Source organism: Grampus griseus (genome assembly GCF_964374135.1).
Source record: "Grampus griseus genome assembly, chromosome: 20".
NCBI lineage: Eukaryota > Metazoa > Chordata > Mammalia > Artiodactyla > Delphinidae > Grampus > Grampus griseus.
The window spans coordinates 37,531,700-37,543,732 of record NC_139014.1 but is presented as its reverse complement, the minus strand read 5'-3'; the positions used below and the strand labels follow the sequence as shown (position 1 = coordinate 37,543,732).

Below are 12,033 nucleotides of genomic sequence, written 5' to 3'. Positions count from 1 at the left end.
CCAGCACCTGCCCTGGGATTCCCTCGCCAACTGGCGGGGCCCCGGCTCTGGTCACATGTCTTCGGGAACCCAGGTTTCTCCTCCAGGGAGAGCCCAGCTTACAGCACTGGGCAAGAGAGACCGATTGCACGGCACCAGCTACCAGGAGGCCTCAACCTCAGTGTGGGCAGGAAAGCCCAGGCACCAGCCTTGGGCAAGGAGATTGTGAAAAGAGAGCGCCTCTTGGCAAAAGGGCAAGAGGGGCCGTTGCAGGACAGAGGAAGGAAGAACTTCCATCAGCAGGAAGTCCCAGGGAGGGAGAGCTTTCTCTGCCCAGGGATACCAGGCTCTTGGCTCAAAGCAACTCCATGTATGGGGCATGATATAAAGATATGCCCCATAGCCACGGTAAAAAAGGGAGCTGCTCTTCATGGAACAACAGGGTAGGGGGAATGTAAAAAACCCTGTGTTCAGGAAGCTTTGCAACCGAGAGCTTTGCTTTTCCAATTTTATGTCTAACAGCATCAGCTTTGCAGAGGAGAACTTTGCCTCTCCATATTTGTGCCTGACAGTACCAGCTTTGCTTGGCACTATGGGTCTCGTTGTACCTGGCAGTACCAGCTTTGCTTGGCACTATGGGTCTCGTCCGTGCTGAGACTCAAAGGCTCGTCCTATATGGCTCCCAGCACTGAGACAATTTAGATGGAGCAAAGTTCCAATCATAGGCAAGAGACTGCCAAGTTCCTTGGCCTGGGAAGGTCAATGCCAAGAGCCAAGTTCAAATGGCAAGGTGGGGAGAACATGTTAGAGAGCTCAGTAATGTTAGAAACTAAAAGAATCTATTAGGGAATGTAGTGGAGAATGAGAAGTGCCAGGAACTCCCAACCATGATGGGCAACATTGAGGGCTGGAGCTCCGTGCATTCCTGGTGGATGGTGCAAGGTAAGGAGCCTGGGTGCAGAGGCTGCACATGTCCCTGGAACAGGGGTTAGGACCTGTGCATTAGTAACACTGCTATGCTAGACAAAACAAGAGGTGGCATCACATTGGTGGTTTTTTCATTGTCACAACCGCTATTGATGATGCAGAGTAAACAGACTACTTCCTTCTTCCTGTTGTTGCCTGGGAATGGGGATGGGAAGTGGAATTAACTGTAAATGGGTTTGAAGGAGCTTATTGGGGTTATGAGAATGTTCCAAATTGGATTGTTGGTGATGGTTGCACAACTAGGTAGAGTTACCGAAAAATCATTGAATTTAATGAATAAACACTTAAAATGGTTGAATTGTATGGTATGTAAATTATACCTCAATCCTGGTTTTGAAAAATGAATGAATGGATGCTCCTGTGCATAACTCCCTTAATCAGGAATCCTGGGGAGATGGAGGCTGACGGTGGGGACCAGGGCAGGACCTAGGTTTTTCTGGTCCTTTCCATCAGGTTGCCAGCATGGATGAAAGGGCCTCTCTGCCCACAGGGTGGGAGCAGAACAAGGATGGGTAGGAGCCTAACAAACCCTTGCTGCCAATGGGACCTCAAGATGGAGAAGCCTCAGAGGCCAGGATGTCTGAGGAGGGAGGGCGGGGCAGGGGATGGCCGCAGGGGACAGGTGAGGGGCCGGATACAGAGAGGAAGATCTGAAGTCAGCAAAGGCTTCGGAGAAACAGAAGGGCAGCAAAGGGAGGAAATAAAAGGCATAGAGAGTCTTGGGGCCACCAAAGGGAATAAGAAGGGCATTTTACAAATATATCAGGGAAAAAAGAATCCTTGAGAGCTGCCTGACCCATTAATAAATGAGAAGAGAAATCAAATTAATGATGATGATAAAAATGGCTGAGTGGCTGAAGTGCTTTGTAAAATTGGTCTTTAACAAGGAAGAGAAAAAGAAATCCGAGGGATGGGCAATTAGAAAGGGACAGAAGCCCTGTCAATAGAGTTGATGAAAGGTAGGAAAGAGAATACTTAGAAAAATTGGATAATGCTGACCCAGTTCAAATCACCATGTCCGTATATACACTACCAAATGTGAAATAGGTAGCTAGTGGGAAGCAGCCACATAGCACAGGGAGATCAGCTCGGTGCTTTGTGACCGCCTGGAGGGGTGGTATAGGGAGGGTGGGAGGGAGATGCAAGAGGGAGGGCATATGGGGGTGTATGTATACGTATAACTGATTCACTTTGTTATACAGCAGAAACTAACACACCATTGTAAAGCAATTATACTCCAATAAAGATGTCAAAAAAAAAAAAAAAGAATCACCACATCCGGATGCAAGGATTAAACCATTGGCAGTTGTTTTAATTTTATATATATATACATATATATACATATATATGTATATATATGTATATAAATATATATATAATTATATATGTATACATATAAAATTATATATATGTTTAAACATATATATATATGTATACATTTTTTTCTTTTAAGGGAAGAGACAGAATCAGTGAAGATTCAAGAGCTTGAGATAGAAGAGGGAAAGGAAGTACTGTATTACCATATGTTGACTTCCTTCATGGGGCCTGGCACCGTGCTAGGTACATTGCAAATGTCCTATCATTTATTCCCCTCAGCAGCCCTGTGTGCTTCCATGACCAGCCCATTTCACAGGCCAGGAAACTGAGGCTCAGAGAGTCTATGCGTCCCTCCAAGATTACTCAGCTACACATGGTAGTGGTAGACTTTGGACCCACGTTTTTCTGATTCCCAAGAGGATTCCTTTCCGTTCTACCAGCTGCTTATTCTAACTCTCAAGATTTGATTCTACACATCAGAGAGAAAGACACCCACCTGCCAATGACCTACTTTTAGTGACTGTCCTTTGTCCTGAAGCCTTGGGATTCTGATGACATAGAGGACTGTCTGATTGTAAGTTTGAGATATTTAGGGAGGATTTCAGACTTTGCATGTTGAAGAGAAAGAAATGGGGCAGAGTTTGAGGCATGATGGGCCCGAGGGCACAGGACATCAGTGTCCTCAGGGGTATGCGGGCTCCCAGAGTCCAAAGGCCTTATCACACCGGGAAACTGAGGCCTGAGAGTGGGGAGTGACTCACCCAAGGCAGCACCAGGAGCTGGAGCTGACTTGAGGGCAAAAGCTCTGCTTTCCACACTTCTCAGCCTAAGTCCATTATTTGCCCTCATCGCTGACTTCTGTCCTTTGTCATATGAGACTGACCTTGACTTTGATTTTCAGCTTTGGCTCCGTCCCCTTCTCTCTCCTTTTTGTGGCTCACATCAGTGGCTTCTTTAACCTCCCATCTCATGTCTGTTGCTGTTTTGTTAACCCTGATGCCCCAGGGGGTGGGGATGGGATGGTGGGGACGAGGATGAGAGGGAGAGGCATATAGGGCTCATCTGGCTCTTGTCCCACTGGGGTCTTGTCATTGAGGGGTCCTGAGCATGGTGTGGTGGGAACCCACCTGTAATTGATTCAAACACTGGCCCAAAGTCTTTACCCACCTCATCTAACCCTTGCCACGGCTTCCTCACATATGGAGTTTACTTTCCTGCCTCTTGACCTTGGGCTTGACCATGTGACTTGCTTTGGTAAATGAGATGTTAGCAACATGGAGAAAGCAAGGACTTGAAATGTGCTGTGTGGCTGGGCAACTCCTTGTGCAACTTTGACACTGCCATGAGATGAACATGCCTCGGCCAGCCTACTCATCCAGGGTGGATGAGACACAGCTGGAGTAGAGCCTCCCCAGCCAACTTCAGCCTTTCAGGGAGAATCAAAGCTGTCCCAGCCACCATTGTTTGAAGCAGAATTTTCTGTCTGGACTTAGACCAGCCGAGTTTCCACTGACCTGAATATCCCTGAGAATAGATGTTCATAATAATATACCACTGAGATTTTTTGTGGTTGTTTGTTACGCAGCATAGCTAACTGGTACACAAGCCATTGACACCATGTGCTTGGAGGGCTCTAGTTCCTATTTAAAATCTCTCTTTTCTTCAATTTATTAAAAATAAAAACAAATCATTAAGCACCCACAACATGTCCATTCCCATGATGTATTTAGAAGTTTGAGTTACTGTCTTTGAGGAGCTCAGCCTGGGGGAAGCAAAAAGATGGTTACAAAATATGATGTCAATGAAAACTTCCCGGGGGGTAAAATTCTCTGAGTGAATTCTTGGGGGAAGGAGAAGAGGGGAAGGATGCTCAAGGCAGAAAGTACAGTGTGCCCAAAGACATGAGGGTGTGAAGCAAGCTGGTCCATTCATGGAACCCAAGCCCTCTTTGTACTGGAATGTTACCCCCAGCATAGACAGGCAGCCTGAGCCCAGGTCTGGCTCTGACATTTTACAAGTTCTTGACCAAATGTTTAGACAAAAAAGAGACATCAATGATGACAATTTATTACCAGATAATGAAGTTCAGGGAAACTCTGTTAAATAAAAAATGGCACAAGATGTGATAAAACTCGAAGAAACTCAAAGGGGATAAAAGACTCATGGTAGTGTTGCGATACAATAAACAAACAGCATAATCCAGGAATGCCAAAGGCGCAGATGTAATCACACATGGACACCTGCTGCTGAAAGTCGGGCTGGGGTCCAGCAGGCCCAGCGGAGGGCTGCTGACAGAGTGCGCACCCCAGCACTACCCTCACGCCATCCTACCCAAATCTTGCCTGAGATGCAGACCCCTCCCTTGGCTTCTCCCAGTTACCATTTCCCTATGACTTTTCTCAGTGTCACTTGCTTTCTGCAGGGAGAGGTGGCTAGGGGTGGTAAGGAGGGAAGGTGAGCTGCCTCCCTCGCCCTATGCAATAAGCACGGCCTCCTCCTCGAGCCCACCCCTCTCCTTCTAACGCTCCCCCTTCCCCCAGCCCAAGTGTGTGCGATTTCCGAGTTAATCTGTCTGCACTAATTAAATATTCAAGGCTGTTAAATATTCATGGGGCGTTTTAGCTGGCAGGTTTGATGTCTCCAGGCCCCGCTGGCTTCAGCTCCGCTGATGGGCCATTTTGGTGGGGCACTTTGCGCTCCTGACGGACTCTCTCATCCAGGTGTTCCCAGCTGCTCTGGAACACTTCATCTGCTAGGGATGCACAGCCCCCAGCCTGGGACTCCCAGTTAGCTTTCTCGTGTGGGAAGTGGTACCTGCAGCTTTGGCCTTGGAGGCTTGTAGTGTGCCACCAAGGGAATCCGGCCTGGGGTGCTGGGGAGAGGGGCTGAACCAGGAGTTCACTGAGAGGCCAGGTGGTGTGTCCTCTGGGTAGGGGCTCCTGGGAACCTCCTTCCTTCCACCGGCTTCCCTTTGGTTACAAAGGCCAATATAGCTTCTGTTTAAGATAGTTTGAACGGCCTCATTTCTCCCAGCTCTTATTGTCTCTTCCTCTAAACTCACCATATTAACCTATCTGATGGCTCTTCACACCTTTTAACATAAGTGCAATCAATTTTTGTGTCTTGCTTATTACACCATAAACCTGGGAGTGGGATTTGTGATGAGGTGTTTATTGGCTGTAATAATTGACATTGTTATTTTTGACTGCCTTTTTTCTCACATAACAACATCAGTTTACTTTTGGAATATTCTCAAAGGACTATTAAGGTGTCTTGCACTCTTCTGGCTAAGAGTGAAACAGGGATAGGAGATGAAATCTGAACCAAGGTCAGTCAATAGGGATCTGAATCTTAAGTACAGTGACAGAAATTTGTTGAAGCTCGTTCATTGCAACAATGATGCTTGTATGACACTTTGCTAATTCTTGCTAGAAACATCCAGTAGGACTGTGTAATTCCTGTTCCCTCAGAGCTGGTTTTCCTTATTTTGTTAGCTACTCCATATTCTTCTAATAAATTTTTTAGTTTAAATTAGCCTGTTTTCTGTTGCTTGTAACCAAAGAACCCTAACTGATACCAATGTTTAACTAACTTCCCACTCGTCTTAGGTGATGCTATTTCTCAACTTTGTCTTTTTGCTGTTCACTTAAGAAAAGCCTCTTTGTAAGAGCTACCACTGACCAAGAAGCTACAGCTAGGTGTTTTATATAGATACATTATCTCTACTCCTTAAAACTCTGTAAGGTAAAATCTTCCACCAATGTGACTTTCTCCAGCGGGTATCCAATCAGACTATAAAACACTTTTTTTTCTTTTTTCTTTTTTGGCCACGCTGCATGCAGGATCTTAGCTCCCCTGGCCAGGGATCCAACCCATTCATCCTGCAGTGGAAGCACAGAGTCCTAACCACTGGACCGCCAGGGAATTCCCTGAAACACTTTTTGGAACCACAATTAAGGTTAATTTGCAAGATTTTATTTCTCCTATTGAAACAACTAAACCCAAACCTTGTTCCAGCGTTCTCATTATGTGAAACAATTAACTATCTTTATACCATAACGTCCTCTATGGTATAAGGTAAGCAAACTTCTATTTCTAGCTATTCAGCCCAGGGGTTGAGGGGAGAGGTTGGAGAGAGAGGAGATGAACTTTAACTATTATCCAAATTCAGTAAACCTGCAGCTACTCAAGGCAATTGCATACGATGTAAAAGCAGTTTGCAAAAGGTCAGGTTAATTACATTAACTTTGGTATACAATGAAAAGTACCTTCTCTGCCAAGCCTCCCCAATTCATGCTAGTTAGAATTCAACAGCATCACTCCGTTTTAGCACTGTATTCATATCGCTAATGTGACGCATCCTACCGTGTTCGAAGGTAGGAACCATTTTCATTTAGTGTAGCAAGTGCCTAGAGTTCTGCTTGAACGTAACCTAACCTAGAAGACAATTAAGGTACCAGCTTGAATGAAAAATAATCGTCCCAAATTCTGAACAACAGCAGGAAATTTTTTATTTTTTTTAATAATTGGCAGCCATAAGGCTAAGGCTTCTATCTCGGCTTTGTCGCTTCAAATCCTTCCCGAAGGCGTCAAAAAGAGTATCCCCGCCGCAAGCAAAGTGAGCCTTCCATCTCCACATTCCCATGGGTCCCTCGCCTCTATCTCTATCGCCCCAGGGAACAAAGGCCTCAGCAACAGGCCGAGCTCTGGCTCCGGGCGCCAAACGTCAGTGCGGCGACCCAACACCTTGCCAAAAAGACTCTGTAGAGAGATATCAGAGCTGTGGCTTTCCAACAAGACAGTGATGCAAAACCAGCTAAGAAGAGTAAAACCAATCAGAAGCAAAACCCTCTCCAACCGAGCCCGCTGGAGCCTTCTTTACTTTCAACTGGGGGCGGAAGCGGAAGTCCCTGTGAGATCATAGAGTTCTCTAGTTCCGGTCGCGGGGCCGCGTTCGGGGCTAGAGCGCCTCTCCACGGCCACCGGGTTCCAAGCGGCTTCTATTTCCGGTTGCGGCTTCTGACATAAAGCCGAGACCTTTCAAACGCGGCGTCGCGGGTTCCTCGCCCCTCGTCTGGGGTCAACTCGCAAGGACTGGCGCGGGCGGGGGGATTGCACAGCCCACAGCTGAGCCAGGCCGTTGGGGCCGGCCTGCACTGGTACCTTCGATCCCTCAGAGCCGCCTGGCTTTTGAGCCCTCCGGATTGGGAGTATGTGATTGGCCGCCTCCAGGACTGCCGCTCGAGAGGCCAGCGCTCCTTCGCCATACCTGTCCCCCCATAGTCACGCTTTTCCCTGTGAGGTGCAGCATTAATCAACTCACCCCTCCCACACACTACTTCCCTAACGTGGGTGTCTGCGTTGACTTCATTCTTCACCTTCCCTTGAGACCCCTCCCCTCTGCCTCTGGAAGAGGTCTTTTTTGCCCAGTTCCTGTAAAATAGCACCCATCTGGCACCCCCAGAAAGTTCATGCTTACTAGAGAGTCTGTGGGCAAAGAAAAACCCAGTGCACACACGAAACTATGGCTGAGCACTGGGCTCACATCACAACTGCTTCTGCGGTGGATGACCAGCCAGCCACCCATCTTTGAGGTGGTAGCACAGGAGAGTTTAATGACAGCAGTGAGACCTGCTCTTCAGCATGTGGTCAAGGTAAGGATTTAATTCTCTGCAAAGTTTTAGGAACGTCCGGGTAAAAACCAAGTCAATAATCTGAATTTATTTCTTGGCCTAAGTTTTGAAATAACCAATTAGCATATAATGCACCTCACATGATTTAATGGTTATGGAGTCTCTTGTTATGTGTACTGAATACCCAGCACTTCAGGGAGGTTAAGGTAGACCCAGAAAGAAAAGTGTGGACATTCAGAGGGAAAAAAAGGAAATATAAATACAAGGCATAGTAGCTGTGTAATGGAATGAATTTCATTTATTTATTTTGCTTTAGGTTCTTGCAGAATCAAATCCTGCCCGCTACGGCTTCTTGTGGAAGTGGTTTGATGAAATCTTCACCCTGCTAGATCTTCTACTCCGGCAACATTATCTGTCTAAAACCAGCGCCTCGTTTTCTGAAAACATTTATGGCTTAAAGAGGATCATAATAGGAGACACACACAAGCTTCAGAGACTGGCCAGTGCTGGTCTCCCAAAGAAGCAGCTTTGGAAGTCAGTTATTTTCCTGGTTCTTCTTCCCTATCTGAAAGTGAAGCTGGAGAAGCTGATTTCTAGCCTGAGAAAAGAGGATGAATATTCCATCCATCCCCCTACTTCCCGCTGGAAACGATTTTACAGAGCCTTTTTGGCAGCCTACCCATTTGTTAACATGGCCTGGGAAGGCTGGTTTCTTGTACAGCAGCTTCGATACATCCTAGGAAAGGCTCAGCATCACTCACCACTGCTGAGTCTGGCTGGGATTCGGCTAGGTCGACTTACAGTTCAGGATATACAAGCTCTGGAGCACAAACCAGCCGAAGCCAGCATGATGCAGCAACCAGCTGGGAGGTAAGGCTTAACATTTCCCCAACATATTTGATTAATAAATCCTAAAATCTTATCCCAATTTTATGAAATTTACCCCCTTCAGTCCACTTTGGGGTATTTCATAAAATCATCGAAAAATTCTTGTGTCCATAAAACAAGGATTGCCATCCTGGTAACCTTCCTCATCATAATGGCTACATTTTTGCACACACTTGCTATGTACCAGACACTTTGCTAGGTGTTTACGTATATTATCTCAATCCTCATCACAGCTCAATGAAATAAATGCATTAGCACCATTTAACAGTTGAGGAAACTAAGTTCTAACATTTGAGTACTTTGCCAAGGCCACACAGCTAATAGGCGGCAGAGCTGAGATTCAAGCCAGATCAGTACAATTCTAAAGACTGCTCTTAACCATGGTGCTATCCCGCTCCTAGTGTCTGTGTTCTCTGACAAGTTCAAATATATTCCTCAGTACTGCTGAGTTGTTTTTTAAGTGAGTTATTTCTTTTTCTGGATATACTATCTTCCACCCCCATAAAAGGTCTATATAATCAATGGCTCATTAACTTCTTTCTCAAAACACAAAGCAAAAAAAGCCCTAGTCATTAAAAACAAAGCTTAGCTCCTAGAACTCCTAAAATACGGTAGGTTAGAAAGAGGGAATTGTTTCGAATAGACACAAGAGAAAACGCCAGTCCAGCATCTATTCAATCCCCAAGCTGAATCAACGATTCTAATGAAAAGTGTAAGAATTGCATGCGTATTCGTTGTTCTGTGATTGTACCTAAATAAACAGTTTCTGCTTTTGCCTCCTTGTTCTGTTCTCCAAACCGCATTGGCGAGAAGATAAAGTCAGCTCTGAAGCAAGCCGTGGGAGGTGCCGCCTCATGCCTCTCTACTGGCCTTTTGGTGGGTGTATTCTTCCTGCAGTTCCTTGAGTGGTGGTATTCATCCGGAAACCAAGAAACCATCAAGTCATTGACTGCCCTGCCTACTCCACCACCACCGGTACATCTAGACTACAATTCTGATTCTCCCCTGTTGCCCCAAATGAAGACTGTGTGCCCACTGTGTCGTAAAAACCGGGTGAATGACACCGTTCTTGCCACCTCTGGCTATGTGTTTTGTTATCGCTGTGTGTTTAATTACGTGAAGAGTCACCGAGCTTGTCCCATCACAGGTTATCCAACACAAGTACAGCATCTGATTAAACTGTACTCCCCTGAGAACTGAAAGGGATTAGCACCTTGTCTCACAACAAAATGACTGCACTATAAGGCCAGAGGGCTTGTTTTCCGCACGGTAAATAGCATTGTTTGATCATCCTCAATTAATAATTGTATGAACTTTAAACAGCCACATGGATTTCTTTAAAAGGATGTACTCGTTGATCTTAACCTTTTAGCTTGCTCCCTAGACACCTCTACTTAGAGTTGACCGAGCTGGTCAGAGTGAGAGAATCAGGACTGGCAGGGGATGTGAGGATCAGCATAGAGAAGGGGATCAAAGAGGGTACTCGGCACAGAAGCTTTTCCTGTCCCCTTCCTTAAAGGACAAGAGGTATAGAAGCTCTCAGGAAAAACCCAAGTTAGACCTCGTAGAGTGGGTAGTGAAGGGGAAGCAGGCCTTTTGAGAAAGGAAAGCATTTATCTGCCTATGAGGAATAGGTTTTATCGGTTTGCAAACAGTATGAAATATGGACCTGCTTTTTTATTTTATTTATTTTTTGTAATACAGCAGGTTCTTATTAATTATCACTTTTATACATATCAGTGTATACATGTCAATCCCAGTCTCCCAGTTCATCCCCACCCCACCCCTCACGGACATGCTTTTTATAGAAATACTTAGAAACACTTTCTCCTTCCATATGCTGAGACTCATTTGTTAAGTAACATTTGCTATAGTTTATCACCTTTTAAAGATCCCTTTGTGAACCACACATATCTTCCTTGGGAAACTGGTTACAGGAAAATAGGGGTTGAATGTATATACAGAATAGTCTGAAGACTTCAGTGTGAAAGCAAAGCTATTAGTGAAGAGATGAAGTAAAATACTGCCCTAACTATGACTGTGTAAAGACAGGATCTTTTCATAAGGTCTTTGTGCTTGCTGTTAAGAGCTTGCTAAGCTGACATGAATTATTCTGGCTATTACTAAAGTTTCTACAAAACGCTTAAGTAAAATTTAAGAATAAATGTTTTTTGGCAAAGAGCTGTTCCATGTCATGATTATGTGGAAACCGAAAGATTAGTTGAGGTATTTAGAGTAAATTTTTCATTCAGGCCACCTTTGCGGGTTTTTTTGGTTTTTTTTTTTTGCGGTACGCGGGCCTCTCACTGTTGTGGCCTCTCCCGTTGCGGAGCACAGGCTCGGGACGCGCAGGCTCAGCGGCCATGGCTCACGGGCCCAGCTGCTCCGCGGCATGTGGGATCTTCTTGGACGGGGGCACGAATCCGTGTCCCCTGCATCGGCAGGCAGACTCTCAACCACTGCGCCACCAGGGAAGCCCCTACCTTTGATTTTTTGAGGCATTCTGTATTAACATTTTGCTTTTTTTGCTAATCCAATATTGGAGAGAAATCCTCTCCTCCAACAGCAAGAATTCAATCTTGAGTGAAATACCTTATTTCTCAAGTGAAATACTGCACAAACACTTAAGTTGACACCGGATTGGCAGGGTTAAACATACAGGTTAAAAACATACGGGTTAAAAAAAAATCATTACTACAAGAGGAAGGATGAAAATGATTTTTAAGTGCCTCTGCTGAGACAGGTGTTGTCCAATACAACTCATTTCAGCAATTCAAAGCACATTTTCTGACAGCACTAAGAAAATAGAACTAAATTTTGAAATAGAATATCCTATAGATTTTAAAATATTAACACTTTTATGTACCATGAGAAGAGTATAATGGATATTTGCAAAAATTCTTATTAAACCACAAGGTTTTACCAGAACAAATACCATAGTTAAGTAAACTTTTTTTTTAATTTAAAAATTTTTTAATTTGTTTCAAAGTTAAACCCAAGACACACTGACTTCACAGGAAATCCAATGAGAAATGTTTTTCTAGGCTGAACACGTGTTTCCCCTTAGTCTCCCCACAAAAAACATGTACATGTTAATTACTTTCATTTTACAATCACTGCTAAATAAACATTTTTAATATAGTAATGAGTCAATAAGGGAACCGAACCAGATTCAGGACTGAAATAATGCAGTTTTCCATGAAGATATCAAAGCCATATTTTTCACCTC

General features: G+C 44.8%; 1 pseudogene across 1 annotated transcript; it reads left to right on the top strand.

Annotated features, from left to right (window-relative positions):
• Window positions 1-7,807: 7,807 nt before the first annotated feature.
• LOC309837951 (peroxisome assembly protein 12-like) lies at window positions 7,808-10,004 on the top strand (annotated as a pseudogene). Its single transcript has 3 exons — window positions 7,808-7,937; window positions 8,233-8,786; window positions 9,605-10,004. The product of its transcript is annotated as a peroxisome assembly protein 12-like (transcript).
• Window positions 10,005-12,033: the final 2,029 nt, after the last annotated feature.